We start from the raw sequence: 13,456 nt of genomic DNA on the forward strand, positions 1-13,456 counted from the left end.
CCATAAAAAGAACACCCAAATCTGACTTCGTATGAAGAAGTTATGATTTTTCTAAGATTCGACTTAGCAGTGCACGGCCCGAAACTCGAATTTTAGTTCGAGCGGTTTTTGGCTTACGTGACCTAAATGAGAGTTTAATATCTCATTAATAAGAACTCAACGGTAAAAAGACAGACGAAAACGGAGTTCGTATGAAGAAGTTACGAATTTTTCGCAGTCATCTAACAGTCTAATCTCCTCCTACTGTTAAGTTTAAGATCGGTCGAGAATTAGCCGACGGAGTCTAAATGAAAGTTGTAGATCTTGTTTTTAACTACGCGTGGAAAAAAATAACGTCAAAAACGAAGCTCGTATGCGAGAGTTATGATTTTTCTAAGTCGAGAGGTTGTTGTGCGAAATCGGGTGACGTGGCGCAATCCTGACCGTTACTTCCTCCCCAAGGCTAGCCACCAGATGGTGACACCTGGACTGGAACTCGATGAGTTTTTGGCTTTTCCAGCCTATAAAAAGGGAGTCGGGGCACCCTCATTTCTCACACCTTCCAACTTCTCTTTCTCTCTCGACACTCTCTCTCTCAGCTCCCTAAGCCCCTCCTAGAAGCCTAGGTAAACCCCCTAGCATCCGAAGAAGCCCCGAGGCTCCCGAAGTCCCGAGAAAAGAGTCTTTTGGTTCGGAAACGCTGCTCCGAGCAAAGCCCGGTTTTCTTTAAAATCCGTTGTAAGTGAGCTACGCTTACACAATTTTTAATATAGCTTTCAAATTAATTATAGTAATGTTATTAGGTCCTTAAAATAATTATTATGGGTTATGTTGAGTGTTATTTAACGCTTATATAATATTAATAATAGTCAGACTATTAATTAGTCACGGTTAACATTAGACTAAACCCTAGTGGTATTGATACTAGGTTTTATCGAGGGATAATTGTTTTGAGATAACAAAACGTTGCTCGAAGGCAGAATCACCACCTTTTTCAGGTGAATGCATAGTTATTTTCATCTTACACATAGATATGAAGTATTTTATATAAATTACGTGTTGTGTGTGCATATTATCTGTATACTTGCTATCTATGCTGGATGAACGATTTTATAAATTTTTTTATGATATAAATTGTATATGTGTTTTATATCTACAAAATGTGTTGGGTAAAACATGGGTAGATGTAATAGTTGTTGTGTGACAAAATAAAATAATGAGAGGCCCCGTTATAGATGTTATTGATGATCCAGTCATCTAGCGGGGTATAGATGACAACCACGGACTATTCTAGACAGTCCAGTGGAACGCTTGCAGGCTCACAACCTGTATGTGTTTATTTGAACTGTGTGCTCACCAGATGTACTCCATCCCCCACATGGTTGCTTTAAGGACATTTATTGCTGAGGAATCCCCTTAGTAGTAGTGTCCATCCCGATGATAGTCCTTAGACTAGGTCCCTTGTGTTAGATGTTTTAAGGACATAAAGTGAGGATAACAAGAAGGGGTAATCAGGTTTGTTTGGTTTGATAAAGTTAATAAACTTATTTATTGTGGGTTGAAAACCCTATGTGCTCACCAGACTCCTAAGCCTGACCCACTCAGTTTCTTGTATTACAAGTAGTGGCGCATGAGCATAGATGTGATGTCTTGGGATGAGAGATTAATGGATTTTAGGCCTGTAAATACGGAATAATGTAGTAAGGCCTATATTGTATTGTTTATGCTTATGATATGTATCGAACATGACATTCCGAGTCTTTTTAATGAAATACATTTCTACGGAAATGCTTTTGATAAATCTTTATCATATATTGTTTTTGGACAAATTCCGCAACACTTTTATTTAAAATATTACTCTGATTTTTAAACAAAGCATAAACAAAATCGGTCTTTTCTGGCCGTGAAAATGGGGATTTCACATTTAGGGTGGTCGGGAAGTTCGTAGGAGATAAAGGGTTGTTGGAGTGCTCTTTTAGGGCAATATATTACATTTATTTTAATAAAAGAATAAAAAATAAATAACAACTAAGAATAAAGCTGGAAATTAAATGAAAAATAAATAAAAAAGGGTAGTATAGTCATTTCATGTTTGTAAGAACGAAACATACACTTTTTTACGATATAAAGGATGGTCCAAGTTAATTTTTTAAAATATGGATTGAACATGTCTTTTGGCACCTGTACAATGGACGATTCAAGTAATTTACTCCTTTTTTAATCAAAAGAGGGTTTTTTTTTAAATGGTAAATGATATTATCATTAATTAGATTAATAAAAAAAATACATAGATGTATGTAACGCCCAGATTTTTTTCACACCAGGTAATGTTTACAAAACATTTTGGTATACACTGGCACACTGGAGCACAAGAAGCTATCACAAGGATCGTGTTGGCAGCAAGCGCAGGATCGAGTCGGACGCTACAATCTTTAACTTGCAAAACATTTACAAACAAACAATGTAAGCCTCATAGTTTAGTGAATTACAACTACAATAACACAAACACATAATCCATCAGGCATATATATTCACAATATCTCCTAAGAGATCTAACATAAACCTTTTTGCATAATAGTCCCATCATGCTTAGTAAAAACACTAAGCCCAAACCTATCAAATGATACTATCTCCAATCCGAGAAAAATATAACCCATATATATATATATATATATATATCATGTCTAATCCGAGATAAATATAAACCATGATAGAAATATTTTATTATAGCCAATTTAACTATTCAAGTACCATATGGGGCTTGAAATGCAATAATATATCAACACTAGGCTTAACCCCATAAGCCAATAACCAAATCTACCATATCGGGACATTTCAGTAGATTAGGGTTTATAATCTTGACAGTCTCAACTAACTATCTTACCATGAGATTTACTTACAAATCTCACCAACAGGTCCGTAACAGCACCATATCACGGATACAAGTATATGTACATAACATATACTTAAATCTATCCAATCCCAACAATAATGTTGTATAAAACATGTAACATCCATACTTCCAGGTATATTGTTTATTTATTTAGTTTGAGGACTGTTGATCTACTCGACGAGTCGGTGTTACAACTTGTCGAGTAGAGTCGCGATGTTCCACATGGGATTAATGATCTACTCGACGAGAAACCCTAATCGCCTTTGAGCTAATAGAAAGAGTGTGTGAACTAATATTGAGTATTTTGGTGCAACTTTGGAAGGGAAGAGAAGGATTTCAATCAAGGAGCAAGAGGAGGCTGTTAGATCTGTTGTTATTAATCCAATAGCTCCTGTTAAAGGTATAAAGTTTATACCTTTCTCATTTGTTTGGGTAGATCTCATATTAGGGCTTCCTTTCTATATATTATTAGGACTTTGAGGGTATTGAGTCATATGGAGGTTTGGACTTCATATCTGGAACTTGTGAGGTCCCTAGAATCCAAAAGTCCCTGCTTTATTCAGCCCTAATAGAGCTCTTGAGTGAAAAACCCTTATTAGAGCATGATCTTGGCATTTCAAGACCAAAGTGCCATAAATGGACGAGTCACAAGAGTGCACTCGGCGAGTCATGTCAAACTTGGACTGTTGACTCGAGTTTGACTTCTGTTGACTTTAGGGTTTGGTCAGCATGAGTCAAGGATACCATGGAGGGGTAAAAAGTTCTTTCACCCATTACAAGAGTTAGAGAGAAAGAGAGAACAATGTATGGTGTATTTGAGTATGAGTAGGTTATTAATTAGAAATAATTATCCTGTGTGTTAGGCGGAGGATAGTTCGAGATTTCCGAGTACGATACTTTTACTTGCCAGCTTACGAGGTGAGTCTTCTCACTATACTTACCATGAGTGGTACCTTCGTGTGATTGAGATGTTTAATGTGCTTACCTATGTATCTTAATATTATGCATTATGTTGAATATTGTTATTATGAGTTTACCGAGTTTGGGACCGGAGGGTCCCACTGAGACGCATTGACCGGAGGGTCTATTTGAGTTATAGCTTAGAGTGGCTAATGAACTATGTGTGGTATTCTGGGGAACTCACTAAACTTTGTGCTTACTGTGTTATGTGTTTTAGGTACTTCTAAGGATCACGGGAAGACACCGGCTTGATTGTACACACACATCAACGATTGAGTTATGATTTGGAGGATTCTGGAGTTTTGACATATGAACAATTTTTGATATAAAATTTGATAATTTGACATTGTGAAATTTTGTGAATTTATTATTGAGATAAATGTGTTTTTAAATTGAAAATTTTGGTTTGAAAATTTACGTCGTTACAAAACAATTACATAATAACGGGGTAAATTATACATCCACGGTCTCATAACTCTGCTCGTATCACACATATATCGGTATAACTCCACTAGTATAATATCACATATATGAATCGCGGACAACATCTCCGCTTAAATGTGTTAAAATCCTCCAAATGACACCAAAACACTCGTTTTTATACTCTGCAAGCTCTCACGCCGTGAGCAGTGTCCAGTCATGGTCCTGCCACGCATCCCACTCTCTCGCCACGTGTCTCGTCAATTCGTCGCATCTCACGTCGTGACAATCATGATTCACATCATGGTGGTTAAAGGTTGACCTTTGACCTGACTTCCGCTGATTTTCTCATAATAGCATCCTACTTTCATCTCAACTTCAAATAGCCATAACTTTCTCATACGACCTCCGTTTTCAGCAAACTTTATATACACATAATCCTCATCACACGAACTACGATATTCTTCAATAATATTTTAATAATTAACATTTCTAAAAATTAACCCCTTTCTAGGCTTTATCTCACCAACCCCTTTCATAATATCTATATTTCACAAAATAACACATGTTATGAAAAACAGGGTGTCACAATATAGCACATAAACGAGAAACAAGCTAGGCCACAACCTATTTTTGGATAGAGAAACTAATACTTTTAAAAAAACACATCCATAAATCTAGGGTCGTAACATTTGTGACATCTCGGAATTTAGGGCAAAAATTATAACCGGCCATTTAACCAAGAATCTCGTGATAATCTGACTTATTGAGTTTTAGTGTATCTAAAGTAAAATAAATAATTTTATTTCAATTATTATATGATGTCAGATGATACCATACTTCCAAATGTGTAAACTGTAAATCGAATCAAACCGCTTAAACGACAATGCTAATAAATGCGTCCGAAAAACTAAAATTTTGTATTAAGTAGTTTTGAGCAAAACAAACATTGAAATATTATAGTACATGTTCCCTTGATTCCGAAAATATAATGAACGTCCAAAACGGAGGTCGTATGCAAAAGATACAACCGTTTTGAGAATTCGAAACCAGTAAAATACTAATATTTTTAAAACCACTAAATCCACTTATATCTGTTGAGGGACTTACACATATCAAATGGAAATTCTGAAAACATTTTTGGACTTAGGCTATATCCTAACATTTGATTTCATATTTGAAAGATTTTTGGTAAAAATATTTATAAAAGTAGAAAAATCAGATGTTTTCAGATTTATTAATCGCGAAACCTTAAACTATTGATTTCAACCTGATTTCAGTTATTGACAATACATTTTTGAAATAATATATTATTATCCAATCCAACAAACGTGGGTTTTAATGATAGAGGTAACCTTATATTTTCATTTACGGGTATAACCATTTATATTGAAGCATAACTAACATGTGGTAAGCTATATATAGATTATTTTATATTTTATAATATATACATTAATTTATGTGTCTAATAAACATAAATTAACTATAGCATAGGATGCGTGACACTAACCATTTGGTACCATAATCTATACAGTTTAACCCAAAAATTTAATCATGTATTTTTTAATGCATACATTCATACACAAATACACCACATATACAAAATACATAATTATTGTCCAATATATCTATTTAGCACAAACAAAACCAATTTTATACAAAACCACACACAAAAGGAAGGGGAAAACCACTTCAGAGTTCTTCCCTGTTCTCCTATGTTTCCAGCAAACTAGAAGAATAACATCTTCCATCTTGTTCTTCCTTCTCTCTTCTCCTGTCAAACATCAAAAACAACACACAACTTAATACTCAAACACAACTTGTACAATAAGATCAAGAGATTTGATTTTTCTTATCTATTTAACTAATGAATTCAATCAAATGAAACAAACCCAATCCATATTCTTTTCTTACTGCATCTTATTTCCAATAAGAACACTTGGTTCTTAAAATTATGTCTACCTGCAACCATGAAGAACCACAGCCTCATCAATATCATTCTTCTTCATTTCCAGTAAAATGATCCAACCAAAAACACATTCGATTCTACCAAAATAAAATCAAAGTTGGAAAAATTGTTCTTACCTTTCTTTCTTGATTTTTGGCCTGCTCCTTTCTTTCTTGATTTTCGGACTACTCCTTCGTCCTCTGTCTTGAAAAGACCGGTTGTGGTGGTATTTCGGTGAGCCAACAAGAACAGTAGCCTCATCTCTCGCAGTTTCTTCCTCTTCCCGTCGAGCAAACACCACCGATCCCCACCTGTTTCGCCTTGTTCCACAAAACCCATTTCTGTAACACTACAAATCAGGTATTACCCTTGGAACCCTTGAAATTATAAGTAATGCATAATGCTCCCTTAAGTACGTTGGGTGTACTTGTGACAACCCAGAATTTATTCCGTCACTGTAACCCATTTCCATTAAATAAAACTCGTCTTTATCAAACTTTTCCGTTAGCATTTGGATTAGGATATTTAAATTGAGACTTTTATTATGGCTTCATGAGTTTCCAAACGAATTAGAAACATGTGAATCACCCTCGATATCCATTGAAAAGTTTTTAGTTACGACCAAGTAGGGTTGCGAACATTTAATCGGGTACGACCATAAGCTCCGTATAACGTCGGTATTGGGTAGATCCCCACCTGGCCACAAACTCAAACCCTATATAAGAGATTGAATAGTCACCATTTGAAGCTTTTTCACACCCCTCATATCTCTCTCTCTACAAGTCAATTTTGATCCAAAAACACCCCTTTCGAGCTCCAAAATCGTAAGTAATCCATCCTAGCTTGTTGTATAGCTTGTTATTCATGCAAATTCATGTTTAAATCATTCAAAGGCCTCAAAATCATGTGTTTACGGCCAAGGAACACCCTCAAACTGTCACACCCCCAAACCAAGGATGGCGGAAACGTCCAGGGGTGGAGGACTTCATGTACAGTATCACAACAACGTGTATAATAGTGCTCAAAGTAAATACAACCATCATAAATATAATTGAAAAAGTTACATCAAAGTATATGTTTACATGTTTCAAAATCAATTACAATATGATGACAAAAATAAATTGTTGACGGTTTAACGTCCCATCCTCAAAGCGCTGAAGTTTTCCTGTTTCACTGATTTCCTGAGAATACAAGTAGTTTTGAAAAAGAGTGTCAACAATTAAGTTGGTGAGTTCATAAGAGTTTTGTTTGGAGTAGAAACTGTTTTCCTTCTTAAAATCGATGAAGTTTGATTTCCAGAAAATCCAATATTTTCTTAGTTAAGTGTAAACAGAATAATCCTAAATGATACGTTGATGTATTCTAGATTTACCCGTAGATTTCCCCTATAATTGTCCAGCCTATATAAGTTATATAAGATTTAGGTTAGATAAAACGTCGAATGTAATGGGTCCGCCCTAGGTCCACAACCAAACAAGGAACAGGAGATAAGGCGGGCACCACCAATTCCAAGCCAATCCAGACTAAATTCTTGTATGACTCAAGCATATACGCTCAACGATTATAGTTGAAGTCTAACCATATGAAAATCTATTGCGATTATAACCTATACATATCATAGTTCACCGGGGAGTAATAGGGATTAGGGAACCTGAACTATGCATATGAATAGCTTATCAAAAGTGATGGTGATGGTGAGTGTAACCTATACAATGTGTTAATGTGAATATAACCTATACATATCATAGTTCACCGGGGAATAATAGAGATTAGTGAACCTGAACTATGCATATGAATAGCTTATCGAAAGTGATGTGAATATAACCTATATGATGTGTTAATGTGAATATAACCTATACATATCATAGTTCACCGGGGAATAATAGAGATTAGTGAACCTGAACTATGCATATGAATAGCTTATCGAAAGTGATGTGAATATAACCTATATGATGTGTTAATGTGAATATAACCTATACATATCATAGTTCACCGGGGAATAATAGAGATTAGTGAACCTGAACTATGCATATGAATAGCTTATCGAAAGTGATGGTGAATTCCTTTCTTGTAATTAAGTTCCTAGAGTAGATGAAACATAAACTATACCTATTATAGTTTATTACATTGTTTGTAATATGTATTTACCATAACTATACCAATTATAACTAACGAGTTCGTTTGTGGGGGTATAATCGCTTAACTATACTTATTATAGATTATCTTAATCGTTCATAGCGGCAATAACTCTTATGTAAGTGTAAGACCTTTAATATTGTGTTTGTTATATGAATGACCCTAAACTATACCTATTATAGTTTATCGATTGATTTCGTGGGAAATGAGCATAGGCCTTACTTGTCATAATTTATCAATATTTATATTTTAATGGATATAGCCTCGTAGTATCGTGTATATATATATATATATATATATATATATATATATATATATATATATATATATATATATATATATTTGTCATACTTGTGAAGATGTAAATCCATGTGTTTTCTGATGTATGTCTATGTAGGAATACAAAATTTGTCATATATTGCAACTACACATAATCAACTAACGATGTATACCTTGCTCGACATGTTACAAGGTGAAATGAAATTTATTGTGTTTTTCTGTTAATAACCTTTTCTGTAACTGATATTGGAAAAATTGTAGAAAAATCATAAAATGTCCAAATCAGGTTCTGTAACTTCTGAGAGTTTGGAAAATGAGTCTAGTTTGTTCATAATTTTTATTATAATTTTTAATGATCTCTAACTTGGGTGAAAAAGTCCATAATCACAGACTGGTCCGGATTGATGTTTGAAATGATAGGCGGTTTTGTAAAAATCACCATAAATTGTAGAAAAATCGTATGGAGATGTGCAAGTAGTCATTTTAAAGCTAAGAAGTGGAACTACATGCACCTAAAACAGTTTTGAAAACAAAAATATTTAAGATGTCCAAAACAGTCCGTGAATGGAGTGAAACTTTTCTGATGAAAGCTGTTAGAAGAATGTAGTTATGTTCTAAGCATTTTAACTTGTATTCCCCCCCTAAAAACTTGAGAAAACGTGAAAATGTAGGGGTATGAACTCACCTTGTGTGATTTCAGTAGATAAGTGATGAAGAAGAGAAGTGTTCAACCCAAGAACACTAGAAGAACCGTTTGAAGATTCGAAGCTCTAACACAAATATAATGGAGTTTGTGTAAGATATCCATGATTTGAGTGGAAATAATAGAGGTAATCATAAAGGAAATGGATTATGCTTACCAAAGGTGGAGGAAACTCTCAAGATCAGCCCTTGAATCTTGGATTTCTAGAGAGAGAAAGTGAGAGAGAAAGGAGTTTGATCTTCTTGTGAAATGAGAACAATGAAAGAAAATGAGGAGAGAGGATGATTATCCAGCCCTCCAAGCATGGAGGTGGCTTGTGAGGGAGGTAAAAAGTACAAGGTATGGTGAGGAGGAGTGTGGGTTGTCATGGAGTGGGTGAGGGGGTTGCTTGCGTCATAACTAAGGTAAGGTCAACACTTCTTCTTTTTGTACTTTACCAACTCCTTTTTAAATAAGGTTTTACCCTTAAAATGTGATTAAATCATTAATTTAGGGGTCTTATAATTAAAAATAAAGTTTTGGGTGAAAACCCCATGTTAAAACAATTAAAAATGGGTTTAAAACGCAAAAATACGCAAAAATGTGCGAAATCCGAGCTGCCCCAGCGAGACCCTTCGGATCTCGGCCGAGGCTCGGTCTCTGGGCCGAAGTTCGGTCAGATGGGGGCTCGGCTCGGACGCGGGTGGTTGAGGCGGGGAGGCGAAAGGCGAAGCGAGCTCGGTCCGATGTGATGCAGTCCGAAGCGAAGTGGGAAACAAAGGCAGGTTCGGTCCGAAGGGAGGCCAGAACCGAAGGTACTGTAGTGAACAGTAATGAACAGTAGCTTCGGTTCGGACCTTCCTTCCAAGTTGGGTTCGGTTCGGATTTTCTTCCTTGCATGGTTCGGTTCGGATCTTCTTCCTTGCATGGTTCGGTTCGGATGAACAGTACTTTCGGTTCAGCTCATGAACAGTACTTTCGGTTCAGCTCATTAACAGTACTTTCGGTTCGGACCCTCATGAATAGTGCTTTCGGTTCGGTTCATGAATAGTACTTTCGGTTCAGAGGGTTCGTTTCCTTAAGTCCGTTTTTCGCGTAGACTTCCGTTCTTGGGCTATTTTCGCCAAATTCGAGGGTCAGGATGCCCCGAGTGATTATGGAAAGTTGGGAGAGATTTCGAGGGAGATTTGGGAGAGATTCCTCGTTCTCAGAGAGATTTGGGAGAGATTTGACGTACTTGGAGAGATTTCGCATACGAAGAGATACGTGAGAGAGATTTCACATATTTAGAGAGATTTGGGAGAGATTCGACGTACTTGGAGAGATTTCGCATACGAAGAGATACGTGAGAGAGATTTCACATACTTAGAGAGATTTGGGAGAGATTTGACATACTTGGAGAGATTCGGGAGAGATTTGGCATACTTGGAGAGATTTCGCATACAAAGAGATATGTGAGAGAGATTTCACATACTTAGAGAGATTTGGGAGAGATTTGACATTCTTGGAGAGATTTGGGAGAGATTTGGCATACTTGGAGAGATTTCGCATACAAAGAGATATGTGAGAGAGATTTCACATACTTAGAGAGATTTGGGAGAGATTTGACATACTTGGAGAGATTTCACATACAAAGAGATATGTGAGAGAGATTTCACATACTTAGAGAGATTTGGGAGAGATTCGACGTACTTGGAGAGATTTCGCATACGAAGAGATACGTGAGAGAGATTTCACATACTTAGAGAGATTTGGGAGAGATTTGACATACTTGGAGAGATTTGGGAGAGATTTGGCATACTTGGAGAGATTTCGCATACAAAGAGATATGTGAGAGAGATTTCACATACTTAGAGAGATTTGGGAGAGAGTTGACATACTTGGAGAGATTTCACATACTTAGAGATATGTGGGAGAGGTTTCACATACTTAGAGATATGTGGGAGAGGTTTCACATACTTAGAGACATGTGGGAGAGGTTTCACATGCTTAGAGATATGTGGGAGAGGTTTCACATACTTAGAGACATGTGGGAGAGGTTTCACATGCTTAGAGATATGTGGGAGAGGTTTCACTGGTGACCTTTTTGAGTGTCCGGCCACGCACTGCAAGGTCCTTAAACCCAGTTAAGCCTTGATTAGGGATCTTGCATACTCCCGATGAGTATGTAACATTGTTTTATCGGTTTGGCTCTCTACGTACCACTGTTTCAGGTTAAGGAGATTTAGGTGAACGCACTTTTCAATTTATGATCTCTCATTAGAATAGAGAGTTGTTTAGAAGTTACTTAACGTAAACTCTAGTACTCACGGCAAATTGGGTTGACCGGTTTGACTTGTTGACTTTTGTTGACTTTGACTTGACCGAAAATTGACGGTTGTCACATCATCCCCCCGTTAGAGGGAATTTCGTCCCGAAATTCGAATTTAGGCAAGGAGTTTGAAAATGACTAAGGTCGGCTCTACATTATTTTGATTCTGACTAAGAGACGAGTTATCATACATGAAACTTAGCTTATACACATTATGATATAACCAATACTGGGCGGATAGTAAAATGTGTGATTCTTTTTCAGTTTCACATCCCAACGAGGAAAAGAAACTAAGTCAGAATTCCCACATTTTATTATCTACCAGGTATTTGTTATATATAACTGGGGAATGTATAAGCGAGGAAATCATAACAAATAACTTAGTAATTCTCCTTAATGAATTAGAGTTCCTAGTCAGGGCTAACATTGAACCTAGATGTGTTTTAACCGCTCACCTATAAAGTAGAAGTATGTTCTCGAAAGTTTGACCTACATCCTTATGATGCAGTCCCATTGCGGAGTCGAAGCAAATTCATAGAATGGTCTTATGACGACCTTGGAATTTCCTATTGTTTATGCTCTCAGTTTAATCCTTGGCATTACTACTATGCATGCTTAAATCAATGTTAGACTTAATTAAATAAAGAAATTTGGAATTTAAACGTCGGTGTTAGAAACACGTACTAATATTTGCAGGCAGTTCCGGGGTGGTCTCTCCTTCGGTGATCGCAAGTACCCTTCCACCACCACTGGCATCCCTTGCTCTTGGGCAGTTCCTTTTAAAGTGGCCTGTTTCTCCACATTTGTAACAGGCTGGGCTTACTCTAGAGCCGGGGAACCGGTTGATGGGTCGTACCGGTGCCTTACAGAAACGGGTAGTGTGCCCTTTTCTATTGCAGTTCATGCAATGCAATTCTCTACAAGCCCCAGTGTGATGGAAGCTACACTTGTTACATTTCGGGAGGGTTCCAGCATATTGCTTTATGGGAGTGGGTGTGGTGAGGGTTGTGGCAGCATGAATCGCGACAATTGGCGTGGTTGTCGAAGTGTCACGGCTGGCTCGATGGTCGATGAGTTGTTGTGCCAACTCCTTGGCGCTGTCGAAGGTAGTTGGTCTTGAGGCCAATACATTATCATGAATCTGGGATGATAGCCCCCAAAGGTATCGTTCTATCTTCTTCTCCTCTGGGGTGACCATTGCAGGACAGAGGAGTGCTAGGTCATTGAATCGGGCAGTATAAGCTTCGAGATCCGTTCCCGACATTTTGAGGTTCCAGAGTTCCTCTTCTAGTTTTTGCACTTCGCCTCTTGGGCAATACTCTTTTAGCATTAAAGCTTTTAGATCCTCCTAGCTTATAGAGTTAGCCACTGCAGGAGTAAGTGACTTAACTCGGCTATTCCACCAAGTAAGAGCTTTTCTTGTAAAAGTGAATGCCGCATACTTGACTTTGCTCGCTTCGGGACAAGCGCAGATTTCAAAGACTGCTTCGGTCCTTTCAAACCATTGCATCAGCGCGATGACGCCCCCGCTTCCGTCGAAAGAATCGGGTTTGCCATTTGTGAAGTCTTTGTAAGAACACTCCTTAGTGCGTCCTGTGCTGTCCCCCTGATTCGAGTTAGTATTCCCGGATCCGAATCCGCCGGATCCATTTGTACCCATTTGCGACATTGCTGCCGCCACTGCTGCTGTTACGGCAGCTTGAAACATTATGGGATCAAACTGCGGAGGGGGCGGTGCTGTGCTCCCGGAGGGTCTGGACTTTTTCTTTGGCGGCATAGTCCTGTCATAAGTTGGTAGAGACGTACAAACGATAAGTTTTTAATAATAGAGACAAGTCAGAAGTTATC

The sequence above is a fragment of the Lactuca sativa genome, chromosome 3, assembly GCF_002870075.4.
Source record: "Lactuca sativa cultivar Salinas chromosome 3, Lsat_Salinas_v11, whole genome shotgun sequence".
NCBI classification, from domain to species: domain Eukaryota; kingdom Viridiplantae; phylum Streptophyta; class Magnoliopsida; order Asterales; family Asteraceae; genus Lactuca; species Lactuca sativa.